This window comes from Octopus bimaculoides, chromosome 16 (genome assembly GCF_046866305.1).
Source record: "Octopus bimaculoides isolate indiv1 chromosome 16, ASM4686630v1, whole genome shotgun sequence".
NCBI classification, from domain to species: domain Eukaryota; kingdom Metazoa; phylum Mollusca; class Cephalopoda; order Octopoda; family Octopodidae; genus Octopus; species Octopus bimaculoides.
In genome coordinates this window covers 21,948,911-21,966,410 of record NC_142943.1, presented here as the reverse complement: position 1 = coordinate 21,966,410, position 17,500 = coordinate 21,948,911, and the positions used below count along the sequence as shown (strand labels likewise).

General features: G+C 37.7%; 1 protein-coding gene across 7 annotated transcripts in view; it reads left to right on the top strand.

Annotated features, from left to right (window-relative positions):
• Positions 1 to 17,500, top strand: part of LOC106874300 (uncharacterized) — a 377,625-nt gene that overhangs the window by 73,929 nt on the left and 286,196 nt on the right. The gene's annotated exons all lie outside the window — the stretch shown is intronic.

Sequence of the window (17,500 nt, the reverse complement as noted above, 5' to 3'; positions counted from 1 at the left end):
GCAAAGAGAGAACGATAGAATAAGTACTAGGCCTACAAAAAATAAGTCCTGGGGTCGATTTGCTCAACTAAAGGCGGTGCCCCAGCATGGCCGCAGTCAAATGACTGAAACAAGTAAAAGAGTAAAAGAGTATATATTATATATATATATGTATATATATATATACATATATATATTATATATATAATATATATATATTATGTATATATAATATCATCATCATCGTTTAACGTCCGCTTTCCATGCTAGCATGGGTTGCACGATTTGACTGAAGACTGGTGGACCAGGTGGCTACACCAGGCTCCAATCTGATTTGGCAGAGTTACTACAGCTGGATGCCCTTCCTAATGCCAACCACTCCGAGAGTGTAGTGGGTGCTTTTATGTGCTACTGGTATGAAAGCCAGTCAGGCAGTACTGGCAACGGCCATGCTCGAAATAGTGTATTTTACGTGCCACCTGCACAGGAGCCAGTCCAGCGGTACTGGCAACGATCTCGCTCAAATGTCATTTCATGTGCCACTGGCACAAGTGCCAGGAAGGCGACGTTGGTAACGATCACGCTCAAATGGTGCTATTTATGTGCCACCAGCTCGGAAGCCAGACAGCTAGTGGTCTGGCAACAATCACACTGGGACCGTTTCTCTTAGTGCTCCACTGGTACAGGAGCCATCACGATTTCACTTTCGCTTGCCCTAACAGGTCTTTGCAAGCTGAGTTTAGTGTTCAATGAAAGAGACATTGGCATGGGTGCCAGTCTACAAATTTAGTTCGATTTCGATTTCACTTGCCTCAACAATTCTTTACAAGTGGAGTTTAGTGTCCAATGAAGGAATCTTACGCGTAATTGGGCTGGCTACATCCCTGGCAGAGGCCTTGGATTTTGGTCTCATTTGGCTTGCTGGGTCTTCTCACGCACAGCATATTTCCAAAGGTCTCGGTCACAAGTCATTGCCTCGGTGACTTGTGACTGAGACCATATATATCATCATCATCATCATTTAACGTCCGCCTTCCATGCTAGCATGGGTTGGACGATTTGACTGAGGACTGGTGAAACCGGATGGCAACACCAGGCTCCAATCTAATTTGGCAGAGTTTCTACAGCTGGATGCCCTTCCTAACGCCAATCACTCAGAGAGTGTAGTGGGTGCTTTTACGTGTCACCCGCACGAAAACGGCCACGCTCGAAATGGTGTCTTTTATGTGCCACCCGCACAAGAGCCAGTCCAGGGGCACTGGCAACGATCTCGCTCGAAAACCCTACAAGGCCAGTCAGGCGGTATATATATATATATATATATATATATATATATATATATATATGTCTGTACGTATTGTCGTTGTCGTTTAACGTCCGCTTTCCATGCTAGCATTGGACGATTTGACTGAGGACTGGTGAAACTAGATGGCTACACCAGGCTCCAATCTGATTTGGTAGCGTTTCTACGGCTGGATGCCCTTCCTAAAGCCAACCACTCAGAGAGTGTAGTGGGTGCTTTTACGTGTCACCCGCACGAAGGCCAGTCAGGCGGTACTGTCAAAGGCCACGCTCATCTGGCTCGAGAAACCTCATGTGTCACCCGCACAAGAGCCAGCCCAGGGGCACCAGCAACGATCCCGCTCGAAAATCCCAGAACCCCACAGAAGAGCTAGTTCAGGGGCACCGGCAACGATCTCGCTCGAAGAAATTTCATGTGTCACCAGCACAAGAGCCAGTCCAGGGGCACTGATGTATTTTATATATATATGTATATATATATTATAGATATAATATATATATATATATATATATGATATATATGTTATATAATATATATATATATATATATATATGATATATATATTATATATATAATATGTATATATATTATATATATAATATATATATATTAAATGTATATATATTATATATATATATATATATATATATATATATATATATATATATATATATATGTGCGGGCGACACATGATATCTTTCGAGCGAGTTCGTTGCCAGTGCCCCTGGACTGGCTTTTGTGCGGGTGACACATGAAATGTTTCGAGTGGGATCGTTTGCCAGTGAGCCCGGACTGGCTCATGTGCGGGCGACGCCCCTGGGCCGGCTCTTGTGCGGGTGACACATGAGGTTTTTCAAGCAGGATCGTTGCCGGTGCCCCTGGACTGGCTCATGTGCGGGCAACACATGAAATCCTTCGAGCGAGATCGTTGCCAGTGACCCTGGACTGGCTCTTGTGCGGGTGACACATGAAATGTTTTGAGCGGGATCGTTGCCAGTGCCCCTGGACTGGCTCGTGTGCGGGCGACACATGAAATCTTTCGAGCGAGATCGTTGCCGGTACCCCTGGGCCGGCTCTTGTGCGGGTGACACATGAGGTTTTTCGAGCGAGATCGTTGCAGGTGCCCCTGGGCTGGCTCGTGTGCGGGCGACACATGAAATCTTTCGGGCGGGATCGTTGCCGGTGCCCCTGGGCTGGCTCTTGTGCGGGTGACACATGAAATGCCTTGAGCGAGACTGGATCGTTGCCAGTGCCCCTGGACTGGCTCATGTGCGGGCGACACATGAAGTCTTTCGAGCGGGATCGTTGCCAGTGCCCCTGGATTGGCTCATGTGCGGGCGACACATGAAATCTTCCGAGCGGGATCGTTGCCGGTGCCCCTGGGCTGGCTCTTGTGCGGGTGACACATGAAATTTCTTCGAGCGAGATCGTTGCCGGTGCCGCTGAACTGGCTCTTGTGTGGGGTTCTGGGATTTTTGGAGTGGGATCGTTGCTGGTGCCCCTGGGCTGGCTATTGTGCGGGTGACACATGAGGTTTCTCGAGCGAGATGAGCGTGGCCTTTGCCAGTACCGCCTGACTGGCCTTCGTGCGGGTGACACGTAAAAGCACCCACTACACTCTCTGAGTGGTTGGCTTTAGGAAGGGCATCCAGCTGTAGAAACACTGCCAAATCAGATTGGAGCCTGGTGTAGCCATCTGGTTTCACCAGTCCTCAGTCAAATCTTCCAACCCATGCTAGCATGGAAAGCGGACGTTAAACGACAACGACGATACGTACAGACATATATATATATATATATATATATATATATATATATATATATATATATATATATATATATATATACTGCCTGACTGGCCTTTGTAGGGTTTTCGAGCGAGATCGTTGCCAGTACCCCTGGACTGGCTCTTGTGCGGGTGGCACATAAAAGACACCATTTCGAGCGTGGCCGTTTTCGTGCGTGTGACACGTAAAAGCACCCACTACACTCTCTGAGTGGTTGGCGTTAGGAAGGGCATCCAGCTGTAGAAACTCTGCCAAATTAGATTGGAGCCTGGTGTTGCCATCCGGTTTCACCAGTCCTCAGTCAAATCGTCCAACCCATGCTAGCATGGAAGGCGGACGTTAAACGATGATGATGATGATGATGATGATATATATTATATATATGTGTATATATATATATATATATATATATATAAATATATATATATACATATTTGTTTTGCAAGATTTTTTATGTGAAATCGTGTGTTGAAACAGATGTTGTTGTACTTGGGGATGGTCATATTGCCAGTTTACCCAATAAAAACACACGCACTGTATATTTGGTGTTAATTTGCTTCAGCTTTATATTACATTAATTTTAATCTTATTTCGGCCAGAGTTCTTTCGTCACACTTCTGTGACCTCATCAGTGGTCCTTTGTTTCCTTCCTTCTTATGTGTGTCTCACCTTGCTAAATATCAGCCATTTTGTATTCTGTATTCCTATTGTATGTGTCTACGCATGCGTGTCTATATACAGAGTATATAGGTGATACAGACACTCCCCATACACACATGCACTTACAAAAGACACAGACACATTGAAAGACACGCATGCGTAGACACATACAATAGGAATACAGAATACAAAATGGCTGATATTTAGCAAGGTGAGACACACATAAGAAGGAAGGAAACAAAGGACCACTGATGAGGTCACAGAAGTGTGACGAAAGAACTCTGGCCGAAATAAGATTAAGATTAATGTAATATAAAGCTGAAGCAAATTAACACCAAATATACAGTGCGTGTGTTTTTATTGGCTAAACTGGCAATATGACCATCCCCAAGTACAACAATATATATATATATATATATATATATATATATATATATATATATATATATATAATCATAAATATACAGGGATTAGCATTGAGTTGCTTCTCCAACATACTGAAAATTTAGAAATAGCAGTCAAAGAACTACTGATTCTAAACTACAAATTTTTCTCTAAATGGATGGCAATATCGCCATCCATTTAGAGAAAAATTTGTAGTTTAGAATCAGTAGTTCTTTGACTGCTATTTCTAAATTTTCAGTATGTTGGAGAAGCAACTCAATGCTAATCCCTGTATATTTATGATGATAAATGGTTTTACCGATAAAGGTTTTTTCATACTGAACTACTTGGCAAAATTGTTAATTGTTAATTCTATTATTAATTGACGATTCCCTGCCCTTATTCTTGTATATATATATATATATATATATATATATATATATATATATATATATATATATATATAAATATATAAATATATATATATATATATATATATATATATATATATATGTATATATTATATTATATAATTGAACGAAATACATCCATTTGTAAGTAAGTTTTATCTTAATAATTACTACTGCACACTCTACTACTATTACTATCACTTCCCTGTCTATCTCTCTCCCTCTTTTGTTCTTCATCCTTTCTGTTTTTCTCTCCCAACTCTCTCCTATTCTTCTCTTCCTTTCACCGTTCCCTCTCTCTCACTCCTCCTCCTTGACCCTCTTGTCTTTGACACATGATGAAAGGGATTCTTTCTTTCTATTTGCTGCCTTCCTATAGAGAAGACGTAATATTTTTGTCTCTCATTCACATCTAACTAGTGTTCAAAATAATAATTTTTGTATCGTCTTGGCCTAACAGCCCTTACCATCTGTTTTCACTGTCTTGTCTTGTTTTTACTGTCTTGTTCTCACTGTCCTGTTCTTGTTTACACTTTCACCCACCGCAAAAAATACCAAATTTTATTTAATTTGCTTTGTGGGAAGGACTGTTCCAACGAAGTCATGTATTGTCCTTGCCTTCGAAACGCGGAGTAGATGGAACAGGGACAGCTGATGAAGGGAAATATTCTTTATGTTGCATGTCTCGTTTCTCTGTTTTTATCGTTGATCGAAAAAAAGTTTGTTTTCTGTTTTTGTCTTTATGTTTTCATTTCTCATTGTGTTTAACGTTTTTTTGTGATGTCCTGTATCCATATATGCATGTATGTATACATATAGATGTAGGTATGTACATATATGTATGGATATATTTATATATTATTTACAGTATATATGATATATATATCTTATATATATTATACATGTATATGTATATAATATATATTATATACACATATATATGTATATATATATATATATATATATATATATATATATATATATATATATATATATATATACATATATATATATAATACATGTATATATATAATACATGTATATATATAATATATCTTATACATAATAAATGTGAAGATGTGTGTCTGTGTGAAGCCTTTTTAAAAGTTTATAGAAATTCACATTTTCCACTTTTTCGTAAAAATTTTACATCAATGGAATTTTCTCAATGTGAATTTTCCAGTGCAGTAATTAGATTTTTTAAATTCCGTTTACTTTGTGTGATTTAAGGGAGATTTGGCTGTTGTTTCTAGCAACTTTTATATTTCTTCCCTTCTACCTGTACCGGCTTTCATCGATCACTCGCTCAATGTATAATATAGAGAATAAGAGTAAAAGAGGAAGAGAGAGAGAGAGAGAGAGAGAGAAAGTGATACATACAAAGTCGTCTTTCTTCTTCCTCTCTCCCATTTAATAGTTTTCTTGTATCCTTCTACCTCTAACATATTTTTCATAACATAGAAACGTAAAAACACACACAACCACACATAGGTGATCTGCGACAACAACATACACAGAAACATATATGCACATCAACATTATAGATATAAGATTTAGTTTCTGTGTGTTTCTTATATAAACACGCGCACGCATTGCTATTTTATAACTGTCTTCTGTTCTCCCTTCCTCTCTTTCTCCCTCTTCATTGCTCCCATTCTCTATTCCTTTCTCCCCCTCTCTCTACCTCTTCCTCTTCCTCTCTCGCTCTCAAACGCATACACGTGCAAGTACACAATCATTTACTAAAATATAACTCATGTTCGTCAATGTTTTGTAAACATGCCACGATTTTCACAAGGGTGTTAGGGTAGGGTTTTAGGGTCAGGGTCAAGGTTTTAGGGTTATGGTTAGGGTTAGAGTTTAGGGTTGGGGTTACGGTTAGCGTTAGGATTAGTGTTACAGTTACGGTTTTAGGATCAAAGTTAGGGTTTTAGGGTTAGGGTTAGGGTTTAGGGTTAGTGGTGGGTAATCGTGAGGGTGTTAATCTGATAAAACACAGAAATGTGAAAAGTACCGACACTGCCATCTATTATAACTTTTGTTGTTCTGTTTAATATATACATAGATTATGCCTCCAAAGAAGAGAGTTTGCTGGGGAAAGAAAGCAACCGGTTTAAAATGACAGCGACAGACTGCAGTAATTCACCATATTCCAGAAGCTACTTTGAACATAATGCAAAATGGTGCATCAACATCTTCTGCCCAATCTGATAGAATTCTGGCAAAACTGTGTAGTAACAGATCGCCAGCAATTGCTTCATCACAAATTGCTGTCCCAGCTCCTGCTAAAAGAGATTACCCTGCTATGTATAATCAGGGCAGCGTAAAAAGTCGTTTTGCACAAGCATTTCTATAGCCAATTAGATGGATGAAATTTACATGTTTTCAGACAGAAGCTGGCTAAAATATATGATGCCTGTATCTTGGCCAAAAAATGTAAAGACAACTGCAGCCATTCTGCTAAATGGGTGAGTATCTATCGGGCTTTTGGTGAACTGATGGAAAAGGTGTTGCTATTTCTACTCTGGTTCCTGCCAGTGGTGTTCGTTTTTACAAATGAGTTCCTTAGTAGGGACACAACCCTAAGTTATGTGGTCATCAACACTGTATTGTGCTTACAACCCACCATTGCTTGACAACCAAAGACACACACACATATATGTATGAATGTATAGGAAAGGCTTCCACATAGTTTCCATCAACCAAGTCCATTCACAGGGAATTGGCCAACCTGGTGCTATGGTTGACAATGCTTGTCCAGTGAACCCAAAACCACATGGTTTGGAAGCAAGCTTCTTACCAACATAACCACTCCTACATCTATCTTTTTATTTTTTACTTGTTTCATTCATTCAACTGCGGCCATGCTGGGGCACCACCTTGAAGAATTTTAGCTAAATGAATCAGTCTCAGTATTAATTGTTTTTAACCGACGATTTATTCTATCAGATTCTTTTGCCAAACTGCTAAGTTACTGGATGTAAATACACCAACACCAGTTGTCGAGCAGTGGTGGGAGACACACACACACACACACACGTAAAATTTTCAGTATTGAAGAGAATCAGGCACTTAAATAGTAAAACACCAAGGTCAGGTTGGTGATATTGCTATCATGTACAAACAATGTCTGAGGACAAATACATACTTACTGAAGTAAACACAGGTTTATCCTCCAGTTGTGCATACAATCACAAATGGGCCAACTAAATATTCAATGAGTCCTCAAGGTGGCACATGGGTACAAACACTGCACTGCACTCAATAGATTCCAGATCCAAGTGAATTGCAGGCTCGAAGTTAGGTGATGAGGACGCCAAACTCCCTTGTTCGAAAATATAAGAATACAGATAGTGTATTGTATAGCCAGCTGGAGACGATGCTTCCTGGGGCTAAATAACAGTAACATTCATCCTAACCAGGACTGTCACATTATGTTGGCGATTAATCTATATAAAAGAGGTCATGGGCCAACAGGCTTTTAGGATCTGATGATACGCCATAAAGCTAAACCTTTTATGGAGAGGAACCCTAGGGTAATCCCATAAACCAGCCTTCCCCATTTTTAATCGAGCGAGATCATTGCCAGTGCCCCTGGACTGGCTCTTGTTCGGGTGGCACATAAAATACACCATTTTGAGCATGGCCGTTGCCAGTACCGCCTGACTGGCCTTCGTAGGATTTTCGAGCGAGATCGTTGCCAGTGCCCCTGGACTGGCTCTTGTGTGGGTGGCACATAAAATACACCATTTTGAGCATGGCCGTTGCCAGTACCGCCTGACTGGCCTTCGTAGGATTTTCGAGCGAGATCGTTGCCAGTGCCCCTGGACTGGCTCTTGTGTGGGTGGCACATAAAATACACCATTTTGAGCATGGCCGTTGCCAGTACCGCCTGACTGGCCTTCGTAGGATTTTCGAGCGAGATCGTTGCCAGTGCCCCTGGACTGGCTCTTGTGTGGGTGGCATATAAAATACACCATTTTGAGCGTGGCCGTTGCCAGTACCGCCTGATTGGCCTTCGTAGGATTTTCGAGCGAGATCGTTGCCAGTGCCCCTGGACTGGCTCTTGTGCGGGTGGCACATAAAATTCACCATTTTGAGTGTGGCCGTTGCCAGTACCGCCTGACTGGCCTTCGTAGGATTTTCGAGCGAGATTGTTGCCAGTGCCCCTGGACTGGCTCTTGTGTGGGTGGCACATAAAATTCACCATTTTGAGCATGGCCGTTGCCAGTACCACCTGACTGGCCTTCGTAGGATTTTCAAGCGAGATCGTTGCCAGTGCCCCTGGACTGGCTCTTGTGTGGGTGGCACATAAAATACACCATTTTGAGCGTGGCCATTGCCAGTACCGCCTGACTGGCTTTCGTGCGGGTGATACGTAAAAGCACCCACTACACTCTCTGAGTGGTTGGTGTTAGGAAGGGCATCCAGCTGTAGAAACTCTGCCAAATCAGATTGGAGGCTGGTGTTGCCATCCGGTTTCACCAGTCCTCAGTCAAATCGTCCAACCCATGCTAGCATGGAAAGCAGACGTTAAACGATGATGATGATGATGATTAATAATGTTACGCAAAACAGCCTTCAGACTTTCCCTATTAATTTCATCGTCTTTTGAATATGAACATATTTACATCATAAGAGTTTTTTCGTTGTAAGGATTTCTTATTTAGTTGATTTTCACCTAGCAAGACTTATCGTAGATGGTGTAATAAGTCACACCCGGACAAGATCGGGTTATACTGCTAGTATACATATATATGTATATAATATTTATATGCATATAATATATATATATACATATATATATCTTTGTGATTGAATTTGGTAGGCGGAAGTTACTGCCGTGTGTGTATATGTCTGTGTATGTGCTTGTGCCTCTCTCCCACAGAGTGAGAGAGGGATATATATTTATAATATATATATATATATATATATATATATATATATATATATATATATATATATATATATACATATATATATGTATATATATATATATATATATATATATATATATATATATATATATATATATATATACATATATATATATGTGTAATATATATATGTAATATATGTATATATATTTATATATATATATATATATATATATATATATATATACATATATATATATGTGTAATATATATATGTATTATATGTATATATATTTATATATATATATATATATTTATATATATAATGCATATATATATATATATATATAAATATATTATATATTGATATATATATATAATGCATATATTTATTATATATATGTATATATATTTATGTATATATATTATATATGTATTTATATTATATTATATATATTATATATGTATATATATATTTATATATATATATGTATTATATAATATGTGACAATTATTGGGTAGCCATGATAAAACTCCAAGTTTCGGATGTCGAGGTGGAAACCCATGCTGGCATCTCTTCAGTTATCAGGCCATTGCAAAATATGCTGTGAAAATGACCGTTAAAACGAAAGGAAATTACTGTGTGATTGACTGTTATTAAGACAAAAGTGCTATTAGAATGGCCGCTAAGTGAGGGGAGGAAGTAAAGGTAAGGGTGTAAAAATGTTCATAGTAATCGCGTAAGTGCACATATCCATACACACACATGCGTGCCCGCACATCCATGTATATGCACCTATATGCATATACTCATCCACCCTTCCTTGAAACACACATGCTCACCCATACATTCGCCAAAAAATATATACATACCCGCATACATGCTGGCACACACACACACGCACATAAAGAGGTTTATACACACGTCTATATATGCACATGCACAAGAAAATACAGGGCTAAGTGCAAAATACAGAAAAAAGTGTAAAAATCAAGCAATAAGGGTAAAACACGTCTATATACACACATACTCACACGTCTAATACACGCACTTGTCAATTTCCTAGATGTCTCCTTAGATCTAAATAAGGATATTTATAAACCGTATAAGAAGCCCAACAATAGACTTAGTTATATTAATGTGGGTTCCTGCCATTCTCCCATAATGTTTAAAAATTTAGTTAAAAACATTAGCAAAAGAATTTCTAGCCTCTCCTCCAATAGGGACATTTTTAAAAGCGTTGCCCCAGTATATAATAAGGCTCTAAAAGATTGTGGATTTAGCGAGGAAATAACCTAGACACCTGACACCAGTCCAATAATAAAGAAAAAGAAACATAGGAATAGGAAAACTATCTGGTTCACCCCACCTACTCACCCAAAGTGACCTGTAATTTAGGCAAGTATTTCGTAGCACTGATAGATAGACATTTTCCAGTCAACCATAGTTACAGAAAGCTCTTCAATAGACATAACGTCAAAATCAGTTTCAGCTCAACTACTAATTTTAAAAATATAATTGCACACAACACACAAAATCCACAATATGAAACTAGCTGTTCATGCAGGGATAAAAATTTGTGCTCACTAAATGGAGCTTGCATGTCCAAGACCATCATTTATGAAGCCACCGTGGACTCTATATCCACTAAGGACACGGTTTCGACAAAGAAATACGTGGGCCTTACAGAGGCTAATTTCAAGGCCAGGTTCAATAATCATACCTTGAGCTTCAGGTACTGGGATAAAAGGTAAATAACCAAATTATCCAGTCATATATGGTCCTTAAAAGATAAAGGTGTCAGTTACAACATCCATTGGAAGATCTTAGCCAAGTGTAAGCCCTACAACAATGGCAGTGGAAAGTGCAGTCTTTGTGATATGGAAAGATGGCTCATCTGGAAAAGCAGCTTAGACCCCGCCACATGTATAAATTCAAGAACTAAACTTTTTGGATCAAGTCAACATGTAGCTAAATATTTGTTACGTTTTTGGTCCCCCTGAGATTACAGATAGGACTTGCTTTCTATATTGTGTCCACATACAAGCTTTTTATCTGTCTATACTTTTTACTTATATTTCTTATATTTTTTACATATTTATAGAGATATTGTTTTGTAGTTTTATTGCTTATATATTTTTTTTACACATAATTTTTCTGTATACTACCTTCCACCCTGCATTTTTTCTTTGCATATACAGACGTGTATATGGAATTTTTTATGCGCGCATGTGGATGTGTGTGTTTGTGCGGGTATGTGCATGTATAGATGTGTGTGTGTGTGTGCATGTGAGTATGTGCATATATAGACGTGTTTTACTCTTGCTTATTTTTTACACCTTTTTTAAACATTTTTTTTGTATTTTGCCTTTAGCCCTGTTTTTTCTTGTGCATGTACATATATGGATGTGTGTATGAATCCTTTTTTTGTGCATGTGTGTGTGTGCATATAAAGACGTGTGCGGATGTGTGCGTATATTAGATGTGTGTGTGCGTGCATGCGAGTATGTGCGTATATAGACGTGTTTTACTCTTATTGCTTTTTTTTACACATTTTTCTGTGTTTTGCCTTTAGTCCTGTTTTTTCTTGTTCATGTGCATATATAGATGTATGTATGAACATTATTTTGTGCGCGTGTGTGTATGCGGGTATGTATATATATTTTGGTGAATGTGTGGGTGAGCATGTGTGTGTTTCAAGTGAGGGTGGATGAGTAGATACATATAGGCACATGTATGTGGGTGTGCTGGCGTGCATGTGTATGTATGGACATGCGCACTTACATGATTACTATAAACATTTTTACTCCCTTCCCTTACTTAGCGGTCACTCTAATAGCTCTTTTGTCTTAATGACAGTCAATCACACAGCAATTTCCCTTTGTTTTAATGGTCATTTTCATAGCATTTTTTTTGCAATGGCCCGATAACTGACGAGATGCTGGCGTAGGTTTCTGCCCCAACATTCGAAACTCGGAGTTTTATCATGGCTACCGAATAATTGTCACATATTGTATTTACAGATAATTTCCTCTATTTACATAATATCGAGGTCTCTTTCATTCTTTCGTTGTCTTGCCATTTCTATCAATATATATATATATATATATATATATATATATATATATATATATATATATATTTATATACATTATATATATATGTATATACATTATATATATATATATATATATATATATATATATATATATATATATATTATATATATGTATATATATTATTACGAAGATGAACTTGATCTGAGATCGTGTACTGGAATAAAAGCAATTTCAGCGTGGAAGGTGTTTATAAGCCATTTAACAAACACACAAAAACCGTTAGATTCACTTCGTTTAAATTTACCAAAATATTTTCATCACTTTGAGACCACAACCTGTTCACTGATAAATTCTGTGCTGCATCATGGCAGTGGAAAATGCAGTCTATGTGATATGGAAAGATGGCTCATCTGGAAAAGCAGCTGAGATCCCGCTACATGTCTAAATTCAAGAACTGAACTTTTTGGATCATGTCCTCATGTGGCTAAATATTTGTTACATTTTTGGCCCCACTAAGATCGCAGATAGAACTTGCTTTTTATATTGTGTCCATGTACAAGCTTTTTATCTTTCTATACTTTTTACATATATCTTTTATATATTTTTTACATATTGTTTGATATTTATTGAGATATATTTTCATATTTTTATTGCTTTATATATTTTTACACATTTTTTCTGTATTTTACCTTTCACCCAGCATTTTTCTTGTGCATGTGTGTATATAGGCGTATATATGAACTTTTTTGTGTGCGTGTGTGTGTGCATGTGTGTATATATGCACATGTATATGTACATGTGTATGGTTGCATATATATGTGTGTGTACACGTAAGTGTTCCACATGAGTATGAGTGAGCATATGCATATATAGCATGTATGTATTTTAGACGTGTATTTGAATATAACTGTGTGCGTATGGGTATGTGCACGTGTGTGTGTGTGTGCATGTGTATATGTGTGTGCATGTGTGTGTGGATATACTTATGTATACACTGTGCGTGTGTGTGGGTATGTATATATGTACATGTATGTGTACATGTGTATGGTTGCATATATATGTGGGTGTACATGAATGTGTTCCACGTGAGTATATAGCATGTGCACATTTTTAGATATGTATTTGAATATAACTGTGCGCGTATGGGTATGTGCACGTGTGTGTGTGTGTGGATATGTTTACATGTACATGGATGGTTGCATATATATGTGCATCTATTGGCGTATTCGTGGGTGCACATGTGTGTTTCATGTGAGTGCGAGTCAGCATATACATATAGGCACATGTATGTGGGTATGTGTGTACGCATATGTATGTATGTACATGCGCGCATACACAATTGCTATGAGCATCTTTACTCATTTACTTTGGTTTTTTCCCTTATTTAACAGTCTTTCTAATAGCTCTTTTGTCTTAATAACAGTCAATTACATGGTAATTTCCCTTTGTTTAACAGTCATTTCCATAGCATATTTTGATTGCCTCGATAACTGAAGTGATGCCAGAGCAGGTTTCTGCCCTGACATCCGAAACTTGGAGTCTTATTATGGCAACCGAATAATTGTCACATATTATATTACAGATAAATTCCTCTATTTACATAATATTGAGGTCTCTTTCATTCTTTTGTTGTCTTACCATTACTATTAATATAATATAATATAACATATGTATATATATATATATATATATATATATATATATATATATATATATGAAAATGTAAAAAAGTCAGAATGCTGAACTGGGAGCATAATTTAATAAAGATTTTTTCTAACCGGTTTTCATTGCGATGAAGCAAATTATCAAGAAGAAGGAGAATGAAAATGTTTTTTTACAAAGAAGTACAAAAAAGTACAAAATGAAGAAAATAATATATAAAACAATAATATATAAAAAAAATAAATATACCCATACATTATATCGTCTTTGAGCTTTTGTAGTTCAATAGTAGTTCATGTATAAATTGGTAGGAAAAATAAGGATGCATGAGAGTTGAGAGTTTTGTTAGGTTTAAAAAAAGGGTTAAAAGTTTGTGTTAAGCAGGAAATGTGGTGTCAAAACAGGAAGTGTGTGTAAGGGGAGACAAGTGTTTTTAGTTAGAGTTATGAACTCTTTTTTTCCAAACAGGAAGTTTGTGTCTGTTCATAGAGAAATAAGGTCACTGAGGGGTGTGTGTGTTAAGAAATGGTTGGAATTTCTCTATGAAAAGATTCTCCTTGTTGATTCTTTCTTGTGTGGAGATTCTGTCTTTACATTGATAGAAAGGGAATATAATGAATTTAGGGTTTTTGTTTCTGGCGCAAGAGTCTATGTGGCCACTGAGTGGAATTTGGCGGTATTGAGGGAGGTTTATTTGTTCCTTATGGACAGCTACTCTTCTACGTAATGGGTGGCTCGTCTGTCCGATATAGAAGTTTTGGCAACCTGCGCAAGTAAGGACATAAATGAGGTTACTCAAGGAACAAGAGAAATTGGTTTTAATTTTAAACTTTGTTCCTCGTTTGAAGGTAAATTCAGAGCCTTCAAGTAGGTAAGGGCAGGTGCCACAATTAGGGCGTGCACATTTTTTAACTGATGGGGGTGGAAGTGGTGTATGTAGTTTGGAATTGGTTAATAATGTTTTCAAAGATTTGTGTTGCCTTTTGCATTTAAGGACTTTGTGTGTATTAATGATATTGTTCATTTTCGGGTCTGTGGTGAGTAAGGGGAGGTTTTGTTTAATTGTGGTGAATGCTTCGATGTTATTGGGGTTATGGGTGGAGATGTATGGAAGTATTTTGGGGTTGGGTGTGTTATTATGTTGGTTGGTTTTTAGTGTGTTTTTGTCAAGTTCCTTGGCACGTTTTATTCCAAGATCTATGAGTGTGGAGGGATATTGGCGTTGTAACAGTGTTTTTTTGAGATCTTGTAAGTGTATTTCTCGAGTGGTTGGGTCAGAGACAATGGTGCAAATTCTTTTAGCTAAATTAAAGGGGATATTTATCTTGGTGTGTTTTGGGTGGCATGAGCTAAAAAGGAGGTATTGTTGTGAGTCTGTAGGTTTGTGGTAGATGTCGGTTGTGATTTGGTTATTAGGTGTTTTTATGAATAAGAGATCAAGAAAAGGGAGATGATGTTTGCTGAATTCCATAGTAAATTGAATGTTGGGATGTATGTTATTAAGAATGGATTTGAATTCTAGAAGTTTTTCATAGGGTTCATTCCATATGATGAAACAATCATCCAAATATCTTTTCCAGTTATCCATTAAAAAGATGTGGAAAAGGTGTCCAAATTTCTGACGTGAGGTTTCATATAGTGTTAATTCAAAAAAACCCATTATGAGGTTCGCAAGGACTGGTGCAGCTTTAGTACCCATCGCGATACCACATTTTTGGCGAAAGTATGTGTCTGCAAACAGGAAGTAATTGTTGGTCAGAATGAACTTAAGTGAGCCTATGATGAAAGTTGTGTTGATGCGATTAGGAAATGTTTCTGGGTGTTTGTGCAGCCAGAATTTAATTGCCTCAATCGCATATTCATGAGGGATATTTGTATAAAGGTTGACCACGTCAAAAGAAACCAAGAGTGACTCCTCGTTTGTTGTTTTCGGGAGGTGATTGAGCATGTCAAGATCATCTCTGATATAACTTTTGATGTGGCTTAGGAAAGGTTTCAAAAGAATGTCCAAGAAATTGCTTAAGCGATGTGTTTCGCAGGAGGTGCCTGCTATAATGGGTCTTAGTTTTAAATCTTCCGGTGCCTTGATGTTGATGTAGATTTCAGAGGAGAGTTTGCAAGCTTCGGTGATGGATTTGTTCTTCTATGGCCTCCCTAAAATCCATAAGAACAAATCCATCACCGAAGCTTGCAAACTCTCCTCTGAAATCTACATCAACATCAAGGCACCGGAAGATTTAAAACTAAGACCCATTATAGCAGGCACCTCCTGCGAAACACATCGCTTAAGCAATTTCTTGGACATTCTTTTGAAACCTTTCCTAAGCCACATCAAAAGTTATATCAGAGATGATCTTGACATGCTCAATCACCTCCCGAAAACAACAAACGAGGAGTCACTCTTGGTTTCTTTTGACGTGGTCAACCTTTATACAAATATCCCTCATGAATATGCGATTGAGGCAATTAAATTCTGGCTGCACAAACATTTCCTAATCGCATCAACACAACTTTCATCATAGGCTCACTTAAGTTCATTCTGACCAACAATTACTTCCTGTTTGCAGACACATACTTTCGCCAAAAATGTGGTATCGCGATGGGTACTAAAGCTGCACCAGTCCTTGCGAACCTCATAATGGGTTTTTTTGAATTAACACTATATGAAACCTCACGTCAGAAATTTGGACACCTTTTCCACATCTTTTTAATGGATAACTGGAAAAGATATTTGGATGATTGTTTCATCATATGGAATGAACCCTATGAAAAACTTCTAGAATTCAAATCCATTCTTAATAACATACATCCCAACATTCAATTCACTATGGAATTCAGCAAACATCATCTCCCTTTTCTTGATCTCTTATTCATAAAAACACCTAATAACCAAATCACAACCGACATCTACCACAAACCTACAGACTCACAACAATACCTCCTTTTTAGCTCATGCCACCTAAAACACACCAAGATAAATATCCCCTTTAATTTAGCTAAAAGAATTTGCACCATTGTCTCTGACCCAACCACTCGAGAAATACACTTACAAGATCTCAAAAAAACACTGTTACAACGCCAATATCCCTCCACACTCATAGATCTTGGAATAAAACGTGCCAAGGAACTTGACAAAAACACACTAAAAACCAACCAACATAATAACACACCCAACCCCAAAATACTTCCATACATCTCCACCCATAACCCCAATAACATCGAAGCATTCACCACAATTAAACAAAACCTCCCCTTACTCACCACAGACCCGAAAATGAACAATATCATTAATACACACAAAGTCCTTAAATGCAAAAGGCAACACAAATCTTTGAAAACATTATTAACCAATTCCAAACTACATACACCACTTCCACC